This window comes from Cyprinus carpio, chromosome B19, assembly GCF_018340385.1.
Source record: "Cyprinus carpio isolate SPL01 chromosome B19, ASM1834038v1, whole genome shotgun sequence".
Taxonomy (NCBI): Eukaryota; Metazoa; Chordata; class Actinopteri; order Cypriniformes; family Cyprinidae; genus Cyprinus; species Cyprinus carpio.
The window spans coordinates 10276565-10302456 of NC_056615.1; the positions used below are offsets into that span (position 1 = coordinate 10276565).

A 25892-nucleotide genomic window follows, 5' to 3' on the forward strand; every position below is an offset into this window, starting at 1 on the left:
TCACATTGTAGACGTTATTTCATTCCTCTTGCCAACAGGGACTTCAGCTGATCTCAGCTGGCTGCCCATCAGAGAGATGGAAGAGCACTGGCTGGGGGTGTATGGAGAGGTGTTTGGCCTTTTTACAATTTTTATTGATGGGACAGTAGACAGGACAGGAAACGATGAGGAGAAGAGGGGAGAATGGCATTGGGAAATGATGCAAACTGCTGTTGTACCATATCCAAGTCTCTGTCATAACCCCTGCCTCACTGAGTGGAAGATTCCACTGACTGAAAGAATCTCTCTGTCTCTCTTTCTCTGTCTCTCTCTGTCTCTCTCTCTCTCTCTCTCTCTCTCTCTCTCCTCTCTCTCTCTCTCTCTCTCTCTCTCTCTCTCTCTCTATATATATATATATATATATATATATATATATATATATAATTATATAACACACAGCAGCTGTGTTTTATTCACAATAAAGCACTGCTATGACCACTTCACCCAACGGTGACATTTTAACAACAGAGACAAACAACAAACTGTATCATCAAAACTAGTCCATGTATCATGTATTTCTGCAAAATCATCTGTTTAGTAATGAATTATGAGGAACTATATCAGGAACTATTTTTTTGATGGAAGGATAGCATTTAATAAATTTACTTTAAAAGAGTAACATATCAATACTTACATTTTTGGTTTAATATCTGTATTCTCTGTGCTGGGTGGACTACTTACAAATTGTAGTCCATTACTGATTACAGATTGAAAAATGAAATCTGTAGTTAGTAACATAATCTAGGTCTAGGTTACTCATTTTAGGTAATATATTCTGACTATTTTTTTAGATTCGATTTTATCTAACTCCTTGTATACTTAGCAAATAGTTATAAAAAAAACGACGAGAAATAAAATATATTACATTTTTAAAATGGAAATGCAATGGGTTTGCAAGTTGATAAAAAGCTAATAATTAATTAAATCATAAAAATGTCAAATAATTTAAAAAACTGAACTCTAAATATAGAAATATTTTATTTGTTTACCTGCATGTCAATGTGACCATTAACCGACATCAGAAAATTGTGAACATGTGAATGTGTTTAATTACTGAAATATTACCTTCCTTAGAGATGTTCCAAGTAAATATTTTAAGGGGTTTGGCTGAAACTTTAGGAATCCTTGCATTACATGAACAGACAATAAAAAACATGAAAACAACAATGGCATTACATGCCCAAAATCTACAGGTTTGAAATATTTTTGTCCAGACTTCACTGAAATTCACTCATTTTAAAATTAAATGTATTCTAATTATGATTATTTACTTTTGGGAATCTGATTATGTGATCCAGGATACATGTAATCAGTTACTACCCAGCATTGTGTATTGTGTGGTAACCATTTTAAAAGGTACTCGAGGCATGCTGTATTGTAAATAAATCATGGCTGAAGGGTTGCCTTTCATACATTATTGCTTACATATATTTGGAGCATTTGATGTCTGACTGGAAAGCTTATTGCTTGTTACTGGGGTTTGCAACCACCCAGAACACCACAGCAATTGTATAGCAACTCATTTTGCATGGTCAAACACAACTCACATTTAAAAAATAAAATTATAAAATAATAATTAATAATAATAATTAATTAATTAATTAATTAATTATAAATTAATAATAATAATAATAATAATAATAATAATAATAATAATAATAATAATAATAATAATAATACGAATAAAAACATCTTCAAGAACTTTTAAAAATCTACAATCACATCATCTAACTGAAGCTCCAAACAATCAAATTCACCAAACTGTGCACTCTGACACTATTGCTGTTTTAATCATGAGGGTCACACAGGAATCACACACTTATCTCTCAGTCTGATTACAGTAGGGGCATATGGTGGCATGAGCATTAGAGATATTATTGTGTGTGTGTGTGTGAGATAGAGAGAGCGAGAGAGAGAGAAAGAGCAAGCGAAAAAAGATTATATGCAGGAAAAATATGACATAAGCAGAAAGATGGACACATGCGCTTTGAGCATCTCCCCCAGCATATGACCTACACCTCCATTAACAAGCTTTCCGACACTTCGGCTGTAGTGTGCCGTTATTATACCATCCCTCCTCCACCCTCAAGAGAGATGCATAAAGAAATTCCTGGCATCCCTGCCAGCGTACTGTAGGCAGAACGCTTGATCATAATAAATAAAAGCGAATAGGATCCGCTCTGAGCATGTAAGCCTGATAATCACTGGAGACGGGATGACCTCTGTGACCCGTGCATGAATGCATGTGTGTGTGTCCACACGTGCATATATACAGTATGCTTGTGTGTGTTGCAACTTGCATCATAAGCTGGATAGAGTTGCAGATGGTGCTGAAAGAGTATGAGTACTCATCTGTCGTTTATTGTTTCAGGAACAATAATTTGGTTTCACTGTGGCTGCAGAAGGAATGCAGTCCATTACACGCAATGATGGAGGGATATTCTGTTCAACAAAAGACGATATTGACTAGCCTTTAATGAAATGCAGTGACTCGATGAGTAAGCTGTATATGACTATACTGCTGTAGAATACAAGCATTTCTCAATTTCAAGAAAAGTGAATACAAACGAGACTTTGTCAGCACAAAAATCCCCACCACCGTGCTTGAGTATTTTAGCACATTTCTATGCAGTTTCTAAGGTATTTTGTGTGATAGGTGGTGGTGCTGTCTGATTTGAGGGGGAAAAAAATTGAAATTGTGATTTTTTTTCTTATAAAAATTACAAAATTACAAAAAGTGCTGTTAGTAGGGGTGCACAATTTGGTCAGAAAATTTTATTGATTATTTATCAATATGACTATTAAATAATAATAATTGTTATTATTATTAATTTACTTTTTTATTACATTTAAAATAAATCTATATTATTTTATAGTCATATTGATTGTAATATCAATCATTATATGTTTCCTAAATAAAAAAATATAGTTTATAGTTAAATATTTATTAAATGTATCATATTAATTATTATTATTATAATTATTTACATAATAAAATGTATATTATTTTATAGTCATATTGATTGGAATATCAGTTATTACATTTGTCCTAAATACTCGTTTTTTATTTTACAGTAAAATATATATAAAAATAGATTAATAATAATCATCATCATCATCAACATCATTATTATTCTTAATTTAAAGTCTTAAAGTCTTAATTTCTTCATTCTACAATCGTTTAACCATCAAGCTTTTATTTTGGTGGAAAACGCAGTCTAATGCAGCCAGTTTCTAAGCACTTCTCATTACAAATATAATAATTTACACAAAGCCATATCGCAAATTTGGTTTTATTCTGATTAATCATGCAGTCCTAATATGTTATTACAAGGCTGTTTGGTGTGTTTGCTAGGTGATTTCTTACAGGTCCAAGTTAAAAGAGTATTTATGATGAAAGTATATGAAAATCATACAAGTTTAGAATGACATGAAGATGAGTAAATGATGACAGAATTCTCATTTAGGCCTATATGGAAAAAATAGCATCTAAATATGAGTAATAGTGATGCTTGCATTAGTAAGCATTGCTAAATCATGAAGAAAAAACACTCAAAGTTGTAAACACCTACAGTTATCAAGTTACTGGCCTGAGCCAGATGACACAGGGATGGAGTGTTTGAAAAAAGTGGTACATCGAGGTCAAACCTGAGCACATCTCCTTAGAGGAACTCAGGCTTTTAGAAGCATTTATGGTTATGTGGGTCACACAGAAAGGGACCAGCGGCCTTCATCCACATTGGCACAGCATCAGAGCACAAGAGGAAAGAATAGAGACATGAGAGAAGGACACACGCACAAAAGCACACAAAACTATTTCACATTCCACTTTGAATGAGCTAAGTGCTTCTTTGAATATAAATAGCAGCATAACTTACTAATGTAACTGAGAGCTGACATATGAAATCAAGATCCTAACATATAAAACATTTGTGCTGGAGCATTAACTGAAGCATTTCACACACCAGGAACAGATCATGACGCTGAAAGAAAATAGGCAGCCACCTATTGGAAAGGAATGCTGTTTATATTGAGCCATGCACTCATGCTCACTATAGTCTAATTTATTACACTGGTACTGGCATCAAATGGCATACACTTCAGGGAAATGAAAGTGAAAAATAAATACACTAAAATGTATTTGAAATACATTTATTTCATGCTAATAAATATACCCTGCAATTGTACTTTTGGTATACTTAACTGGTATACTTAAAGTCTGCTAAATTGGAATAACTAATTTTGTGCTTAGTGTTCTTTAATTGTACAGAAATAGTCTAAAGTGCAACTAAAGATATACTGTTGATTGTACTAAAGTGGAACTATTGCAAGTATAATTTAGATATAAATATCTTGCATTTAAAGACAGATATTATTCAAAGATCAAACAATCATCATTGATAGTGACATTAAAACACATTTTAGGCTTAATATTAAGAAACGTACATTGTGCACAAGTAGTACTCCAAATAAATTTTAATTATAATATTTATATCAGTAAGTCTTGAGCGATATGTCAGTAAATGTGTTAATAGATTAGAACTAAGGTACCATACTGATTATTGGTTGATATTAGGTTTTTTTTTTTTTAATTTCGGTACTGGTCAGTATTGTATATTTAATCATTCATGTCCATTTTACAGTTTACCTTGATTAAAGTTAATTGTCTTCTAATTTAATAACACTGTTTCTTAAGCAAATCGCAAAATAAATATTGTTTTTTATCACAAATTATGATGTTGTGATGCATAAATTCAGTTTAGCATCTAAAATGAAAGATTTTATTTTTTAGTGTTTTAATTTTATTTAATTTATTTAAATTAAATACACAATTTAAATAGAGATAGATAGATAGATAGATAGATAGATAGATAGATAGATAGATAGATAGATAGATAGATAGATAGATAGATAGATAGATAGATAGATAGATAGATAGATAGATAGATAGATAGCATTCAGACTTTAACAGAACATTGCAGGCTAACACATGTGAAAATCCTTAAACTTTAAAAGTTAAAAGATAAAATAATTAAATTAAAACAAAAGATAAAGATATCATAAAAGTTATTATGGACTTACAGTATCTTTATCGGACAGAATTTTAATATCAGTTCCTCTCTGAATGATAGTCTTCTAGAATAAAATATTTCTCAAAACAGACATCAACCTTTTTTAAAGTCTCTGAAATACCTTTTAAGCTGCAAGCAAAAGCCCAGATGGAAAATACGTTTTTAAAGGCTGTGTAAAGCATTCAGTTTCAAAGAATTCAAGAGCACTGGGATGTTCACATTCATGAAAAATTCATTCTCAGGGACTAATCAAGGTTCGCCTCTTTAGAGTTGCTCGTTATAGATGTGGATTCAATAGATAACAATAGGGCCTCTTAACAGCTTGTTGACCTAAGTCTGTAGCTTTATTACCTGTCACCTTATTGATGCGTATTTGGCAGGACATTTTATGTCGCAATATTCATTTTATATAGAGCCTGCAACTGCCAATCCTATCCTTTATTCATCTGCCTCATACTCAGGCCAAAACATAATTCATCTTGTTATGTCGGCTCCCAAACTTTCCTGTGCAGTCTGTAAAGATATAGCGAACGCACACACAAATACTGCAACACTGCAATGGCACTCATAAAAGTTAGCTTATCTACTTCTGCTGAAACACTGTTCTGAAATACTGCAAAGATGAGCAACCCCTCGACCTGAAATCTCACTTAATGTGTATTAAAATTCAGATAAGATGTTCGTTATAGCTTTCTGCTGGAAAATAAACACTGGTCACGTTCAACTGCAAGAAATGCTCTTTGACAGAAGCCACTGGAGCTGTGAGAGAACCACACCTATAGAGCAGCTGGACCATGAGTTTGACTCTCAGCCCCTCAGGATCTCTTCCCAATGTGGAAATAATGTGTAAGGGAGTGGGAAGCAACAAAGAGGTTTAGCATTTGTCTAATGACCCCTCAGGCAGTAGTTTAAATTGAAAGAGTATGTATTAGGTTTCGTGCCATTGTTTTCCCAGAGGGTATGAAGTGGTGATATCTTTTACAGAGTGCTAAAAAGCAACAAATGAACGATGGCCAAATTACAGACACAAGCGCTGAAAGTAACCTAAGGACTTATTTAAGCTACAGAGATGTTACAAACTACAGTCAGTGTGAAAGGATAAAATAATGCAATGATAAAGACTGTTTTATTTGTGTTACTGAGCTGTTTCTTGATGCACATGTACTAAAATGTGCTTCTTTTAAAAACGGACATCACTGAGAGTAATAACTTACAGTTTAAAGGCCCGTTTACACCAGTAACGATAAAGATATAGACTATAAAGATAAGGTGGATTCTAATTGGCTGACAATGTTTTATCATTCATCAGCTGGAAAAAAAAAAACACTGTGAACGTGATTCCAATGATATTGTTGCTCTGTGCAGTTATCACTAGTGTGGCCTTGTCTATTCGTATATTATAGTGACTTTACAACTATATCTTTTACAGTTATAGTTAGGGAAGGGCGATCTGACAAAATCTTACATCACAATATGAGTAATTTTATTTCACAGTAATGATATATATCACGATATAGTTATTTTTACTTTAAATAAGATCTTTATGATATCCAAATTTTTTGATTACCATAGAAATGTCATAATTCTTGTCATCAGTGTCAATATCATAATAAACTTATACTAGCCTAAAAAATCTTGCTCAGTGAAGACAAGTAAACAGTTATTGAATAATGAACAATTACAAGCAATAGGGCAAAAAACTAGAGTAAAACAAATAAGAAATGCTACATATTGTATAAAGTAATCAATATATAAAATTAATCAATGTATAAAAACACTGCATATTCTTCAGTGTAAATTAAATATACACTTATTCTTATTAAAGTTAAAAAAGTCAAGAGTAGAGAGAATTACTCTCTTTTGTTGTTTAATTAATATGAATGAATGACAGACTGCAGGGATATTAGACTGCTGTCACTTTAAGAGCTGCCTGAATCCAGTATACTGGCACACACGTTTCCTTTCTCAGCTGTTTGCTTTCACTTAAGAGCTAAATTACTGTGTTTATGAGTATACTTTCAAAGATGGGCACTTTGAGACATAAAAGTGTGTGTATTTTAACATTCAATTAAGGCCTATGAAGCAGCAAAAATAGAATCATTACTCTTCACGACAGTTCATAATCTCTACCAAATCTCTACCTTGACAAATTTCTACTGGTTAATCGAGTCTACTGGAATATCGCACACCTCTAGTTCTAATTCTAGTTATCATTCATAGTTATAGTTATTATCCTTTTATCATCATGGTGTTAAAAGCTGGATGTTGAATCAGTTAGAGATCTGTATCTAGGAGTTCATTCAGAAAAGGATACATCAGACTGAACTCATAAGTTTGTGAGTCTTTTTGAATAATTTATTAAAAGAAATTGCTCATAAGAGCAATTTGTTAATTTCTGGTTTTGCATGTTGCATGTTAATTCAGATAACACAGCCTGCTGACACAAATGCACACATTGGGTCTCCTAATCTGTGACTGTAGATGGATTAAAAATATACGGCAGTTCTTATCAAAATATTGCAATTAGCACGATTTGGATTCACCCCAGAGTGTTGCTTCAAAACCTCTGCAAAACAACTGATGTTAAACAAATCCATTAATTACTTCCTCAAACGTCCACCTGCTTGAAGTTGCTGAGGGATCGGTTTGTGAGTCCCTGCTGCCAGATTTGGTAGCGGTCTCCTGCCAACCAGTCTTGCACTGGCTGACTGTTCAGCCGCGAGAAGACACAAACACATAAATCACCTCGCAGGGCTGTGGAGACGCCTGCTGCTGCCCATTCCTGAGATCTACTGTATCTCCTCAAACTCGGCCTGAAGGTCATTAGTCATGATCAGGGTAGAGAAACAGACAGGGCATGGTTCCAGTAGCCCCATTTTTAAGGGTTTGGGTTATGGCAATTTCCTGCACTGCTGTCTGCATATTAGATCTAGAGAACCTGAATTATGGAGGCGACATAATTAGAATGTAACTTCTGCTTTGGATCTCCCATTTTTCCTCTGGGACATGCAATGCAGTGGAGTGAAGAGAAGGCAGCATATCATTCATCCCTCTGGAGTTACCTGTTGCGCGAGTCCTTCTGCAGCTGTAAATCCCACTGACTGGGATTTGGGCATCAGCTCTCAGTGTACTAGCTCGAGGAACACAAAGAGCTTTTCGCAGAGAGTCTGATCTTATTAGTGAAGGAGGTGATCAAGGTTGTGAGCAATTCAGTTTTCAAAGACATCATCCTGTCAATATCGGAAGACAAGTCAAATCTCCTACAAATAATGTTAGGAATGATATAAACACACAAAAGAAGTGTGAACTGAATTTAATGTTTTTGGACACTTAATTGCATGTTAATTACAATTAAATGAAAATGTATTAAAGTTTAAATATATATGTAATTAGATGAACTTTAGAATGCTTTAGTAGAAATTAAGTACATATTTTAATTTTTATGTAGTACATATTTTTATGTTATAAATACTTCTGTTGTCTCTGAAACATTGTTAAAGTGTGCAGCCAAATGTACTGACTTTTGCAATGACAAAATTGTTAATTTCCAAAGGATTTTCATTTTTGGGTGAACTATTCCTTTAACAAAGGAATAACTAATACGTTTGTCTCAAAATATAATTCAAAAAACCACATACACCATTGGTCATATGTTTGGAATAATTACAAATGGTCACAAAGGCTGCAATTATTTGATCAAAAATAAAATTTTTATTGCAGTTAGGGATTTATTACAGTTATTATTACAGTTCCAAAGAATTATTTTTGATCTCGTTCTTGCACTGCTTTAGTAAGGCCAGAAGTTGGTGAGGTTTCCTTAAGGCAAGAAGAACAGGTTATCCTGCTGACAATGGTATAAAAACACAATGACTGATTGGAACATCTCTATGCTCTAAGGCTTCAGCCTGCAGTCACTTTTCTGATCTTGTGAATTCTGCTAACCTGGTTTCTGGTGGTCTTCAGGCACTTAACAACTGCTAGACATACATATCACATCTGTTCTTCCATTCCGACAGACGCTTGTTCCTATTGCGATATTGAGCCAGACTACGGACATGTTCCCTAAGCCTCCATTACCAACAATTCAGAATCCACTAATGAGGAATGAGAAAGCAGTGGAGAGAGCATTAGCAGATGAGCACCAGCTGTAGTCTCTGTGACTACAGCTAAATCACATCAGGGATTTTATGCCATATTTTCAATTCAAATTGAACCAGATTTTAACCAATCTGACAATACAAATCATTCCAAAGCATATGTACATAGAATAGTGTTTTGAAGTCCCCAGCAGAACTTCCATGGCATCGACAGTAGCAAAGAAAAACTCCCTAAGATGTTTAGTAAGACTCGTTAGAAACCTTGGGAGGAACCAAGACTCAGCTGAGGAGTCCACATCCTCAAGCCGGCATGTTTAAATGAACACAAACAACCTAAAAAAGCTTGTGGGTGATCTTTATAGAGATTTATTTAGCTTTGTTTTGAGGATGTTCCTTTGGATAGAATTCATAAAGGCCCTTAATCCAGTGTCATACTGCGTTAACTTCAACCCGAGATGAGGAAAGAGTGTGAACAATGCTAGCTTGCAAGTTTTATTGTTTCTTGCCTCTGTCTTACTTTCATTACTTAACAATAAAACCTACACAAAAGAAAAAGTTGTGGTCATGTTGAACAAGAATATAATGCGAAGAATATTTTGGTAGAAATTTGTGATATACCAATTTATCATTCAGACCAATTGATCAGACAATATTTGTATATTTTAACAGATTTTTTTAATATCCACTTATGTTAAATCCACCTGGGAACTTTAAATTCTCTCGCAAAACTATTGCATTCCCTTGAGAATCTTTGTATTTGCTTACAAAAAGCACTGATATATAGTTTTCCTTCTCATATTATTTCCAAAGGTTTTGTGATCAAACACAAAGTTTCTCAGGAGAAAGCAATTAAATAAAAAAAAATTTTTACCATCACTATTTCCTTCATACTTTACTTCATACAAATCTACAAACAGCCTTGTCAACAGATTTTGGGGTAAATTATTGTGTGAAATTTCTCTTGTTTCATCATTTGCTATCATTTAACTGTTTTATTTATTATTTATATTATATAAGGGCCAGGCTGATTTGAGATTATTGGCCCAAGAATGATCAAATGACAGTTTTTATAGTACAGTGAATTGGCATTGTCAAATATTTATAGTGATTTATAATTAGAAATGTGGGTCATTTTTTTATTTAAGGCGTAATTCTCGCTATTAACAAACCATTAACTACGACTTTTGCCTCAATAGACTACTAATTTGCTGTTTATTAATAGTTAATAAGGTATTTGTTAAGTTTATGTATTAAGATTAGGGATGTAGATTATGGTCATCCAGAATATGCTTTATAAGTACTAAGAAACAGCCAATATGTTCATAATATGTATGCTAGTGAGAATTGGTCCTAAATTTTTTATACTAAATTGTTACCGAAATATATAATATTACATTTAAATGCTATCATTTAACAACATTACTTATGTATATCAGACATACTGGCGTTGGCAAAAAACGCAGGCAACCACTAATATCCAACAATCAAACATTAAATAACCTATATTAGTAGATTACAAGCAAAAAAAAGTAAAGCCTCTTCAGCCTCTCTTCAGGAGATATCTGGTCCCAGTTTATTCCGTGATTTTTTTTTTTTTTTTTTTTTTTTTTGTCACACCAGAATGTACAATGGATTTTGTGGAAGTTTCCATTAAAGGAAACAGAATGTAGCACAATCCCATTTTTAACACTACACACTGAAATGTGCCAGACTCAGAGGACATCCTCCATCCCACATCGTAATTATTCTCACCACACCTTAATTGCCCAGGGCATCATAGTATTCAGGTCAAGGAGAACTGATCTCTCACTTCGGAGGTCTCCGACGATGAACAAAGCAGGCTGTAATGTGGCCAGTCACTGCCAGATTCTCAAAATGCTGACCTTACGGATGTCCAGACATCAACCCGACATGCCAACCTCAGCATGTCCCATAGCAAGACAGCAAGACAAGTAAGTCTTTCCTATCACACCTGAGATTTGGATTCAAACTCATGCTTGAGAGACGATATACAACACACTAAGGATTAATTTGGATGAGTGTGTATTACTCAAGACTACTATTTCATCCAATAAAATCAGATTCATTTTCAATAATAAATATACAGTGTTGACCACAAGGCTTTACGTTCAAATTGGCAATAAACAGATCTATATGCTAAAACTAGCCTATATGAGGGGTTCAAACCACTGCCATGATATTCCCAAAAAAGGATGAACTGTTCCACCTATTGTTTAGAGGGAGGGCTTGGGAAACTGTGTTAAGGGTTGGGAGAAAAGGAAACAGAAATGTCTCAAAAAGTATGTTATTTGAGACATTATGGAGCCCACTATCCCATTTCCTGTCATGATGAGGCCAAGACTAAAAATACACATCCCTTTTCGTCAGAAGGCAAACTGTCCCCTCAGCATGAATTTCTCCTTCAACCGCTATCATGTAGCAGAGCACACAGTCTCTGAGCAGGAAGCGAACCCCCACAATCCCCATGCCTGGGATCAAATGTGCCACACGGTTGGCTTGCTTTGATCCTGTAATGCGTTGAGTCTGTGTAAACTGTGTTGACCTCACTAGTCTACAAGAACTTGATCTTGGCATGACTCAAAAGCAGCGTATCAGATCAAGAGTGTGTGAAAACTACAGTAATTGCGTGTGTTGACCTTCACCCGTTGCTCTCATTTTGTATATTAGTATCCAAAGGTCCTTTGGGAATACTGACAATATGTGTTCATTATATAATTAGAGTTAGGGGGTGAAAAGATTTCAAAGTTATAAGAGTCCTTGTGATTTATTTTAGAGCAGGGTTGCCCAATGCTTCTCCTGGAGGGCCAAAATCCTGCAGAGTTTATCTCCAACTTTAATTAAATACACCTCTGCCAGATACTCAAGCTTTTCAGAAGTAGAAACTTCCAGCTGTGTTGGAGAAAATATTCACATAATGTTCAAAGAACATTACAAATCAGCATTTCAGTTCTCTCTTTTTTTTAAAGCTTCGCTAGCTTGCATTCATCTTCCTAAACAACCAATTTAACAGTAATCTTGAACTTTATACTGACACCTAATGGCATGGATGACAAACCACGTAACAATATAAGGTTTTGCATTATGTATGGCATTGCAACAGTTTTTCTCAACTTAAATGGTTAATATTTGGACTCAGTCAATATAATATAGTATAATATAATATAAATTTTCATTTAGATTTCACTTTGAAGACATGTTGATCATTGGCTATGTTTTTTAAATGACTTTATTTGTTTCAACTTGATGCAAATTTTATTTGAAATTCCTACTTAAATCCACTACTCTGCTTTCTTTTTCTCATTTTCTTCTGTAAACTTCTGTGTGGGTCTCTAAATTTCTCAAACAAGGAAACCCTTATGCAAGTGACTTTATATTGTATTTTCTTTTCCTCTTCTTATCTCTGACTGCAGCTAAATCATCCCACAACACCAAGTATGACTCTCATCAAGTTCATCAACCCTTCAGTGTCAATGAAAGGTCGTCCAAAACATGACAGCAAAAGGAACTGACTCACCAAGGCCCAGTTCATGCAGAAAACAATCCAGTCCATCTGAACAGTGGGAAGATCCACTGAAAGAGCCAAAACTACGTCAGACTGGACATACAGAAGCACTGCATATGAGCACGACCTCACAGAAAAGGAGACAGAAGTACTTGAGACAACTTCACATTTCGGTCCCCTTAATGTCAGAGTTCTGGAGGTTACCATACTTAAGCAAGGCACTCATGCTTTTTTAGCACTAGCCACAGATTTTATGTGCTCTTAAGTTGCTATGCAGCCAGTGAGCTTAAAAAACAGCATGACATTGATTGCATTTACTCACAGACAGAGGCTCACCAAGAAACACTTGAGCACACAAAAACACACATCCTACCACACACGTGTTTTCTTTAGAAAATCATAGCATTTCTGAGAGAGCTCCTTAGAATCAACCACAGCATGGCTGCTGGGAGTAATTGGCCTTCCTTTCAGCAGCCTAATGGAAGGCGCAGGGCAAGGCTAGATCTGGGTATACTATGGAAAAGGGAAGCAAGAAGTTCTCAGTGGGGGGCAAAAGCCACATCCCCCCTTGAAAAGGTTCTCAAACTCAAAATCACATCCCACAGCGAAGCCACAATCGGGCTGAGTGGAACGTAGTGGTCAGGTGAAAGGAGCAAGCAGGGCTTGGTTACTCACAGTATTCAAATGAACAGTATAACGCTGAGTCACACTAAAGCTAAAAAGTGAAATCTGAAATTTTCGAAATGACTCTGTAGACATGATTTCTGTAGACCTTTTTGATTGCAGTCTCCCTGCTGCATTGAAAATAATGGCGCCTCTGATCTAATTTCCATATCTTAATTACAAAGGGCACTGTAATTTATTGTAACAACTATCATGAACGTCATCTTTATCTCAGATTAAGTGCCATAACTAATATTATCACTAATGTCCATTAACTCACAAGCCAGTAATGTAGTGTTTTATGGACCAGTGTTTCCGCTGAAACGTATGTCATAACTGTTACATTTTATGTGCAGCAAACCACAGCTTCTTTGTAGTGAGAGAATATACCGTCACTTATTGTTGAAAACGAACAAAGTGGATGAGATCCACCTTTCATTCAGCCTTTCACCAACGCCAAAGAGGACCATGTGCTTCGAGCCACTAAAGAAAACAGCAGAGTGAGAACTAATGAGACAGCTAATGAGACCACGAGATGTCTAAGAGAAATCCAAGGAAAAGCCCTGACGGGAGATTCTAGCCTCACAGAGGCAATTCATCATGTGTCTCAAGCACTGATCACATACTTTAAATGGTGCTGTTAATGGCATGCAGAATCTACAGAGCCCTTGAGTCACTGGCATCTTCTATTTTCTCAGTCTACACTTAGATGCTAAGTAGTTTTCAAAGGAAAGCACTTTCTTCAAAGAAATGGTTCATCCAAAAATCTAAATTATGTCATTATTCACTCACTGTTCCAAAGCCATATCATTTTACTTTTTCCACTGAACATAAAAATAGAGACTTTTGAAAAATGATTATGCTGCTCATCCCACGACAGTGGTCATATTTAATCTGTTCATCATTCAAAGCTATCATATAACTTGAAATATAGTGAAAAGGTTATTTGGACTAATTTTATAATACATTTATGTTGTTTTTTGTTTTGTTTTTTGTCTTCACAGCATTGTTTAATCAATATAAACATTCATTAAACATTTGAATGCTTTGGTTACCTATATAAAAAAAAAAAAACAGCACAACACACACAAAATCTAAGTTTGTGTTCAGTGTCATTTTAAATGAAATTCAGCTCAATACAGCTCAACCCCTATCCAAATCTATCATATGAGCCCATACACACATTAATCTTACACACTTATCAGCAAATCTTACACAAAAAGAAATCCCTGACCCCACCCTGACCTGATGTCATAACCCTTCCAATGATCAGTGTGCGACTTTGAATAAAGTATGTCCTGGAGGGATTCAGTGGGACCAGCAGCCTGATTACAAACAGACTGTAAGCCTGCCTTTCCCACTCTTATCATCTTACATAACCGTAGCCTTCACAAATATCAATGGCATGGAGAAAACCCATTCATATGCAAGTGTGTGTCACTCAAATTTATAAAAGGGTGTTTTTTGAAAGGAAAGTTTGAGAACCCTAGGGCCTGTGGGCCCCTAGAACCATACAAAAAATATGCACATAAGAATGTCAATACAATGTCATATATATATATATATATATATATATATATATATATATATATATATATATATATATATATATATATATATATACACATTCATTTATTTTTATGTATATATTAAAATGTTTCATTTTCATTCATTTAATAAATGTGAAGCAATAAGAAATTTGCTGCCATCTGTCTCATAAATATCATACAGTAGCCAAAGGTACACTAGCTATAATAGTAGCCTATAATATATAGCACAGCCTACCATACTGTTCTTTATATCTTTAATCGAATCGATTAAATAATTAGCTGGTTATTTTAAAATCATCGTAAAATTGCGTCATAAAAAGGCTATACAGTACACTCACTCACTTGTGCTACAGCACAAAAGTAAATATTATATGTCACTTTTTCGAGATTATTGTTGATTAACATACTGCTTTTGGAGTCTGCTGCAGCGTAATGCACGTTGTCGAACAGTATACTACTCTTCGTGATAATTCCATTTACACTGTAGATAGCTGCTTCAGAATATTATTGCATTGACCACTTTTCGAGCTTCTGACTGATCCCAGAAGCCGAGGGTAGCCTGCGCAGGATCCATGTCCCGCTTCCTCGAGCTCTTCAGAAGCGCAGTTTGAACAATAGCATCGCCTGACTGTGCAAACAGAATTACTGGAAGCGCGCACATCCGTCGAGCGCGACCCCTGACCCATCTACACATTCCTTACATCCGTCATAATCACAAAACTATCAATTCATTCATAAAGTACTGTTCACACGACATGGAGGCTGCACAATGACCCCAATCCCGTGTTGTGAACTATCCATCAATGGAGCAAAATAATAACCTACGTTATTTTACATTCGCGTTATTTATGTCTTTCTTTATATTTGTTTTGTCGCTATTTTGCAACTGCAGGCTTTACTTTAAATCGTTCCCCATATCCCAAACAGCTCGTTATTATCCGCGTGCTTATGATAGAATGCTATTTGACAATACAGACTCACTGCAAGAGGAGATCCAACGTTCCATCATTAAGAATTAAAAAAATATGAATATTTTACAGTAAGTAAGCAAGGCACGTTGACTGGCCATCATATCGGGCTTACCGTATCCAAGAAAGGCGAAGTTTCCCTCGATGTGTTGATATGTTGTGGAAGGAGAGCAGACTCTTACGGTCCAGCGATACTGTCTACTGCCGCGCGCTGCACAGCATGTTACCGGAGGAACACGAGCCGCGGCGCTGCTCTGCTGGAGGAGGAGGCTGTGCGTCTACGGAACTGCACCGGACCATCGGATTTAAAGCAGGGGAGGGTGTTGGTAGGATTACGTGGTGCCGCTTTAATAAGATGTCACTACGCCGAATGGGACCGCTGCTACTGTGTCAGGGTCCACAACGCTTCTTTTAGAGATACAGCAACTGCTAAAAAAAAGAAGCTCATACAGCAGTCACGAATGATAGCTGACTGGAACCATATTTATGTTGGGGTCTATGAGTACATAGTACTTTGATTGATATATATATATATATATATTATATATATATATATATATATATATATATATATATATATATATTAGGGCTGTCAAATGATTAATCACGATTAATCACATCCAAAATAAAAGTTTTGTTTACATAATATATGTGTGTATACTGTGTATATTTATTATGTATATATAAATACACACACATGCATGTATATATTTAAGAAGAATATGTTATGTTTATATATTAAATATATTTATATATAATATAAAATATAAGAATATAAATATATAAATGTATATACATGTAAATATTTTCTAAATATATAATTTATGTGTGTGTATTTATATATACATAATAAATATACCCTGTACACATACATATATTATGTAAACAAAACTTTTATTTTGGATGTGATTAATCGTGATTAATCATTTGACAGCCCTAATATATATATATATATATATATATATATATATATATATATATATATATATATATATATACAGATAGATAATTCTAATAATATTTTACTTTTTTACTGTATATAGCCTATCTATCCATATGCTTGTCTGTTTATTTCTAAGATAGATAGATAGATAGATAGATAAATGTTGACTTCCATGTATACGTGCTAACATTTTAATGTCTACTAGTGTCTATGGGGCCCTTACAAATACATGAAACAAACAGGGGCCACTGTGCCATTCCAGAAGGGTGGCTTTGGCAGAGTGTGTTGAGTCCTATTTTACTTTTAAGAGGGATGCCTCTGTTTGATTTATATGTGATCTTACTGCATGTGGCCCCTGAGAGCCCGGGGCCCTGCGGTGTGTAATCCTGCCCTAGCTAAGAAGAGTATCACAACTGAGAGAAGAATTACATATGGACAAGATAATGTGAATCTGTGGTGCTAATAGTCCCATTAGACTCTACAGTATGTAGAAAACACATTTTCCTTTTACTAAACAAATGAGTATGAAATACAAGAAAGCAAGGTGGATCTAAACCATGAGATCTCTCTGGTGTGAGACTAAGTATCTTTAAAACCTCTTAATGCATGATCTTAAAGGCTACCAGGCGGGCAGAGCTTTGACAGAGATCTGGCTAATTAACAGCTTCCCAGCAGGATTTGCCCAAGATACATGATGACCCACCAGGAAGGCAAACATCGAGACAAAAATCATGCATTTTTTTCTGACAAAATTACTTGAAGATACTTGCCGAATTTTGAAAAAAAAAAAAAAAAAAAAAAAGTTTTAGAATGTCAATATATTATTATCCAAAACCTCTCATTATTTGACAAAAATGGAAAATGCAGATACAAGTTCTGAATTTAAATTGAGGCCAATAATTAAAATAGAGTAAACTGTAAATAAATTAATATATCTGCTGTTTTTAAAAAAATGCATTTTATTTTTCATTCCAAAATGACCCATAAATATACAATCTCAGAGAAAAGGAACAAAACTGTCACTGGGGCTAATACACTTTAGGTACAAATATGTCATTTTAAAGAAATAATATATACCTTTAAGGTATGAATATGTATCATTCAGGGATACAAAAGATGCAAAGATGTACCTTTTTACCATTTGCACCTATATATTTATCTATTTGTTTCCCATAATGTCTTCAAAAGATCCCAAATATCCTCTTCCTGTCAGTCTTCCTGTTAATTTAATTCTAAATGTGTGGTCAAATCTATTAAAATTCACACTGAATTTTTAACAGTGAAGTTTTACATTCCAGTTCTAACCAATTAAAATACCACTGTTCACTGAAATGAATAGGAAGTTGAATGGTCTGCTTTAAATATCATGCTGCTGGTCATTAAGTCTAGTCTCAAGAAATATGACTGAAGTGTCTCATGGAAGACTGGGTAAAGAGCTTGAAATAACATTAATCAAATCCTGGGGTAATAAATCTTGATGATGATCACATTATAATCTTTGAGAGCAGGTGTTTGTATGTGTGTGTGTGTGTGTGTGTGTGTGTGTGTGTGTGTGTGTGTTGAGTGGCCGTTTTACTGGTAGATGGAGAGGGTTGGTGTGGAGTCTTATCCCAGGCCAAAGCTCTGACTCAGCTGATGTTGATTGCATTAGTGTTGCTATATCTTCAGCTCCCTGCTCTCTCCTCTCTAGCTCTTTCTATGTGAATAAGAAACTGTGTGATTGAATTTCTCCACTGCTCCTTATCCGATTGCACCTCTTGGTTTGTTAGCTGTGTCAAGCACACTGATCTATATAGATCAGTGGTCAAGCATTATTCTGTTTCTTAGCCTAGCTCCAGAGACAGACTTGCTTTTTCTCACTCTTAATGTATCATGCATTGCCTCTTTTTTTTCTTCCAAGGCATTTTTGGCTTTGAAATACACTGGACTCAAAAGCCTAGGGCATATCACAACAGTCTTTCCACAAGGAACAAAGCACCTTCACAGGAGTCTCAAGGCCTAGACAAAACCTATGCATTTTGACATATTCTGTCCTGATTTTAAGGGGAAAACCTATGCATTCCAGACAGTAAAGCATGACACAGCAATACCAGGGTCAAATAGGTGTAATTCCCAGGGATTGTATAAATCAATTAAAATCTATATCTTCAATCACTTTACTATATATGTATATATATATATATATATATATATATATATATATATATATATATATATATATATATATACACACACCAAATGTTTAAATAGCACTAGATATATTTATTTTCTGGTTATTTATTTAAATCCTGATATTGATTTCTAAAATAGTATGACCGATTTACAAGGAATATGTAATAATAACAAGCTGTAAACATCGATGTAATCAGTCTGAAAATCCATGTACAGCTTTAGCAGAGAGAAACAATTTATATATAAGGCAAATTGGACATTATAACACTCGAATGAACTGGAATCAAATCAAAATTAGAATAAAATAGAATCACTGTGAATCTGAATTGTCCATTCGTAAGAATCAGTGCAATCATTCTGAAAATTTCCCTGTACAGCAAGAGAGAAATTCTTTCATATGTAAACAAATGTACATAAAAACTGAAAACACCCAAATTAATCAGAAACAAATAAAATCAAAGTGAAACTGAAATGAAACAGGGCATGTCAATGAAATGAAAAAATGAAATGTCAATATCCAGCCCATCATTATAAATGTGCAAAATTGAGTGCTCTACAATTTGAATAGCTGAAACCATAATCAAATTAGCCAAAATATATAATACATTTACACAAAATGTGTTAAATTGTGTGAATACAGGATCAATTATCACTAAGAAAACAAGAATTAGTTCCCACCATGAATCCTCAACATTAAATTAGCACTCAGGCAGTGAGCAAGCCCTCTTTTTCACAGTATAGTTCCTCTCTGATAGCAGTTCTGCAAGGTAAAACACACGACCAAAGGAAACCGCACGCAGGGTTACTGGTGTTACATTTACGCCTGACTCTGCCTGAAGCAGGCGGCACTTTCACCTGGCCAATGTCTCGCTCAGTGACGGCTAATCCTTACGTCGTACATGTCACCTCTGCTCAGTTAGGGGATTATCGGGTTGAGCTATTTCTGGTGAAACAGGATGAGCTGCTCCATAATCTTAGTCGAAGCTTGACCAACCCCAACACAATGGTCACTGAAGACAAGCACACAGGTCTTAACTCACTGCCTCTCAGAGCACAAGGTGACTATTAATTTGATGTGCTTTTCACAGCCGTAATACTTATAGGCGCAAGAACACCTTTCAATAATCGCCTCTGAACTTGAATAGAGCGGATGTTCTTGTATAAACCAAAGAGCGCAAAGGATTATGAATGAATGTACGAACAGCTGAATGAAACTAACGGATGAATGAGAAGAGCTTCTCAAAGCTCTCACTGAACTCGTGCATTTGGCTTATTCATAGTGTTTTATGAGAAATATTAAACTTAGATATTCTCTACACAGCCTTAAAGGGACACTAAAGGTAAAATAAGCTACCGATATGTATAGAGATTTTTTGTGTTCTTTTTGATTCACAATCACTGACCTTAGCAGAAGCTTCTTAGTTTCATAAAGGCATGTGTTCTGTCACAGGCACCTGTGGCCCACATGATCTAACCAAAACAAGTGTTGGCCAGAGTGGAGGAAAGTGCCTTTGCCATGTGTTGTCCATGATGTGAAAGTCATTTAGACACTGCAGCCTCCCTCCATATAGGATATTACTGTAATTACGATATTGGCAGGGCTGGGTAATGTCCAGAGGAGAACATCTCTTACAGCAGGGCAGGGCAGAGGATGAACCTCAGTGCATGGCAGCACATTAGTGAGAGTGCTCACAAAATCAGATTAATAAACCGTGATTTGGACCTCACACCCTTTCTCTCAAATTAATTAAAGAAGGGTTGGGAAATGGGGAACAGGGCTTATTCAGAAAAGCAGGTAAAGGTTCTTACACATGCATTCTTATCCTGAGATGTGAATGGAACACTACTAAAATATGATTTAATGATTTTTTTTTTGAAGAACCAGGGTTCCCACTGTAATATATATATATATATATATATATATATATATATATATATATATATATATATATATATATATATATATATATATATATATATATATATATATATATAAATAAACACAATTTTAAAAGTGTGATTTATAGACCTGAAAAAGTCATGTAAATTCATAAAATGAGAAGTTTGATTTTTCTTTTCTTTTTTTTACATTTTTTGAATATACATTTTTTTAGTTATGTCTGCTGTGTATAGGCTCTAAAACAGGTTGAAATTGTGAGTAAAATTGTGAAGTAGAGGTAAAAATTGTGAGTAAAAAACACAAACAACTTGAAAAGTCATTGGGCCTTGGATATCATATTTCTGTCATGACAACTCTCGGAAGATTTTAGCATGGTAATGGATATGACAGTGTTAATTTATTTGGTCTTGCCAGAATAGATCTGCTACACTGCTGCTGCTGAATTGCTGCTGCTGTTGGTTATTGCTGTGGTTGTAGATTATTGCTGCTGCTGCTGCAAAGCAAGTTCAGGAACTTGCTACTGCCAATACATATGCCAATACGCTGCTGTATTTAAGTACTGCTGCTACACAAACAGTATATATAGTAACCTGTAGAAGATCTATACAGGTGGAGCTGGGGATGTGGAGGTTTACAGAGGAACTCTGAAAGCACACTGTGAAATGCTCTAGTGGATGCTAGCCAGCCATTGAACTGTAAAGCAGGAAGCTCATTGGCTGCGTGTGCAACATGAACCAATCAGTTTGTGCCGAGTAGTTTAACAGTGTGAATATCATCATTTTGCGTTATCGACCCATCAGCCTGTGCCATCTAGAGTTTCATAACAGAACATGGCATATCCTCTTAATCATAGGTCTTCTTAATCCTGGACATGTCCTGGCTAGGATTTCTAAATTGCCTAAAATGTGCAGGTTTTTTCCTATTGTTTTCATACTTGCAGAAGGTAGTGACTAGGACGTTTGACCTATAGCGTGCAGGCATTGTACATAACTGACCAATCATTGTTTGCGAGAAGGTGGTCAAAGCAATGCAAAGACACATGCATGTAATATATGATGACTGCAATGAGCACTTCAATAGGTAAACACAGTCAAAACCTGGACATTTTAGGCATTTTAGAAATTTTGAAGAAAGAGGACATATGGTCACCCTGGAGTGAATTGGTTCTTTTTGATTTAGTTATAAGCATAACAGTATAAGCATAGTCAGATTTTCCAAAGAACATTTAGGGGCTCATTCTTTTTAGTGAGTAAAAACACGCAGAGTAAGTGCAGTCTGATTTCTGAAGGTATGACCCCAATCATTTTTGTGCAATGAATCAAGCACATACTTAGAACTGTGGTTTTACTTGATTATATAAGTAAAAAATAACATTATGGGTTTTGTCAGTAGCATTTCATAAGAACAATTAAATATTTTGTTTGTTTATTGTTGTTTGATGCACTCATAAACGCATCTTACAACATTTACTATAAATTAAATGAGGAGAGAATACAAAGAGTTTGATAATGGGCAAAGAATTATCATAATGAGTCATGATAAAGAGTAATGAATTAACATAATGGGTAATGAATGCATTATCTGTAATTTGGTGCAACAAAACGTTCATTACAAAGAAATATGAGATGTCTAACAAATGTACCTCAGTCATAATATGTTGAAAGCTACATCAGAGACAGTTTTCTGAGAATTTTAAATATGGCAGGTTTGCAATTCAACACGTGTTGCGCAACAAGGACAGTCTGCATGCTTGACATCAGGATCGATATCGAGTACCTGACGATTCTCTTCCCTCAGTACACGGATGAGGCGATGACACTGGTGCATATTAATGGGCCATCAGTGACGCTGGAGAAAAACGATGGTCAATTTCTATTGCAATGTCAATATCAGGGTGGCGCCATCCTGGCCATTTAGTGCTAGCCTATAAACAAAAGCAGTCAAACGTTATCAATTACATTTAGCTGTATGTGAGAATGAATTTAAAGGTAAGTGATAAGAGCGCTTGCGGTCAGACTGTGTGAATTATTAAAGTGTTTGTCACTACTGCCATTAGCAGCAGATTGCCTTAAAGTACAAATGTTGATGTAATGTTGTTGGAAAACCCTCTGTCACGATATATATTCCACTATGTGAAGCCAAGAAACACTGAGCATCTGCAATGCAGCCCCAGAGTCAGCCTAAAGTCTTGTATAACAGCAGCTGAGCAGCGAGAGACCGAAAAATGAAAAAAGAAAACAAAGCTAAATTAATAATGATGGTGGAGCCCACCAGCAGCAGGAGAGTGTTGCTGCAATATTGATGAGATCTGAATAGGAACAGAGTTGAATTCTATGTGTGTATGTACAGAGGCTTAGAAGCTTCATGAAAAGCTTGTTATCGGTGTAAGGTATCATGTTACCTGCTTATTAAGCTACATAGGGCTTCTTTTTGACAAGGCCAGGGCATTAACATGCAAAATCAGCTCACAGACACAAAAAACTGGACAATATTTTGCTCCAGTTTTGACGTTAAATCATAAAATGGGATGCACACATTGAATAACCTGCCAGAATGCAAAGGTAAATATGTTTACATGGTGAGTTAAATCATGGTAATTATCTTATTACAGATTACAAATGTCAATTACCTGGTGAAAATAACATAGTTTAAGGTGTTTTCTCACCCTCACACATTGTTGGGTTATTAAGCATAGCAAACAATGTAAAACTGTACGTGCACATGCACTCAGGGTGATTTTACAAAGATTATTTGCATAAAAACTTAATTTTGCAATATTTGCTGCAAAGTTTCTTCTAAAAGTTGTGCTTGAATTATTCCTGGTTCTCAAGGATATACAATAACCCACACAAGCACTGAATATCAATTCATTTGCTTGGGTTGCCTTTCACAAGTTGCAATCCATATGCACTATCCTTAAAATGAGCCATTAGTTTTTGCAAAGGATATCGCTGGTTTATATAACCCATAAAATGCTGAATTATACAGAGTAGATGGATGAAAGTGTTGATATAAGAACTGTGAAAAGTGTCGAGGCAAGTAAGTAGCAGTTTGTGATTAAATACAAAACTTGCTACTGCTAAGACAGACATTTATGAAGGATGATAAAGACGAATGATGGTGTCTAAGCTGTTTCCTCTGATTTACTCTCTTGCTGTTCCCTTGAGTCTTTTGCACAGACCCAGAATGCTCCTCATAAACTCTATTCCTCACCTATTATCATTCAGGCATTCAGTGACCATTTTATTTAAATGGGTTTAGTGTTTCTCACAGGAGTGAAAAATGGCCTCTTGTGAAAATGATTATTGATGCTAATGAATACAGTTTTGACGTGGCAGTTTGTTTCCCCTGTTCATTCACACAAAGACACCAATCAGTGTAAACCCCTCATCAACAAAAGTCACATACACACACCCAGAAGAATTCACTTAGCAGTCACAGAAAATGAGAGGAAATGAATCAGGTTTACTGGCACGTATACTATTTTTTGTGTTTAAAAAAGCAGAACACAAGGAAACATTAGACAATCAGATTAGTAACTTCATGATCATGTCTGATTCAGTCAGTGGCTCTCTAATGTTGGGTCACAACCAACAAATGGGTTGCAGGTCTTTTTCTCTGACAACAGGGAAAACACTAATAACTGGCAATAACAGAATGCTGTTACATAAAAAGAAAAAAAATAAAATAAAACAATGTTCTTTTAAGATTAATATGAAATTATAACTAAGTAATTCTTAATAACAACACAAAAAAAATAAAAAATTAAATAACACAACATGTCTTCTTACTGTAAAAAAAAAAAACTGTCAAATCTATATAATTGGTTGTGTTTCATGATTAATTATCATTAATTATTAACATTTTATGTTAAGCATTTTATTGTGAGTTTAAGAATTTTGAGTAGGAAAATAAATCATCAGCTTTTTAAAAGAGATTTAAAAAACACGTTTGGTTGACATCTGTGCCTTCAAAAAAAAATAAAAATCTTCTGTCGCTTGAAGCAGCCAAAATGGACCAGTCATGTCCTCATCCTAAAAACCGTGAAGGAAACTAATCAAGGTAAGAAAAAAAAACAACTCTAGACATGAGCCCTGAGCCCAGAAGGAACCACCATCTCATAATCCTCTGGAAGACCCATAACATCCCAAATCTGAACCCATTACATAACACAGTGAAGAAGAACATCATCTTGCCATCAGGCTGAAAGTCTCAGTCGTTGGGAATAAAATTTTCAACAAGAGGTACCATTTTATGAGCATAATTCAGTTCTGAAATGTCCTTGCAATGTGAATTATTTTAAAAGGAATCCTTAAGCATTATTTATAACTTAAGACGCTCATCAATAAGAGATTTGTCCTTTTAATTAAATGTACAACCATAATGCATAAGGCAGAAATATCCAGTGGTACTCAGAACATGTGTTATCTTGTCTAATGAAAGTATCATGACCAAAAAAATCAGTAATTTCGAGGTTCTTCAAAGCCTCCTCTTTCCAACTCTCGATCAAAGTATCTTTCCTATCCAGCAGCTGTCGAATCCACAGAGACTGAAGCGATTATCAGAGCACAAGTGACATGTACAGAGCTGCCCTCTTGCTATTGATGATGATGGCAAGATGTCACAAAGCACTACATTTGACTACTTTCTTATGAAAAACATGTTAAGGATTCATTTCAGTATGCATAAATGTAAATCAGAGGGCTCTCTATGCAGCAGACACCTACAGTACACCAGACTAGTCCATCTGTTTACGGCAGTAAATCTTGTTAAAGTGATGCTGTAGTGGAGTAATTGGCTTGATGTCTTCCCACGACTCTGGTGCCAAACTGTGACGCTCAGCTGATGCAGTACCTCTGGAGAAATTCACTGAGGTGGGTTAATGTGCTTAGATAGGAATCTTCTTGTGATGGGTCTCATGACTCATCCTCTCTCTGAAAGCAACTTTGTGTTCAGATCAATATT

General features: G+C 35.1%; 1 protein-coding gene across 1 annotated transcript in view; it reads right to left on the minus strand.

The window, feature by feature from the left end:
* Nucleotides 1-16230, minus strand: part of LOC109111404 (hippocalcin-like protein 1) — a 30085-nt gene extending 13855 nt beyond the window's left edge. The window contains exon 1 of the mRNA XM_042744829.1: nt 16028-16230. The gene's annotated coding sequence lies outside the window, so the exon portion shown is untranslated. The remainder of the gene's footprint in view (nt 1-16027) is intronic.
* Nucleotides 16231-25892: the final 9662 nt, after the last annotated feature.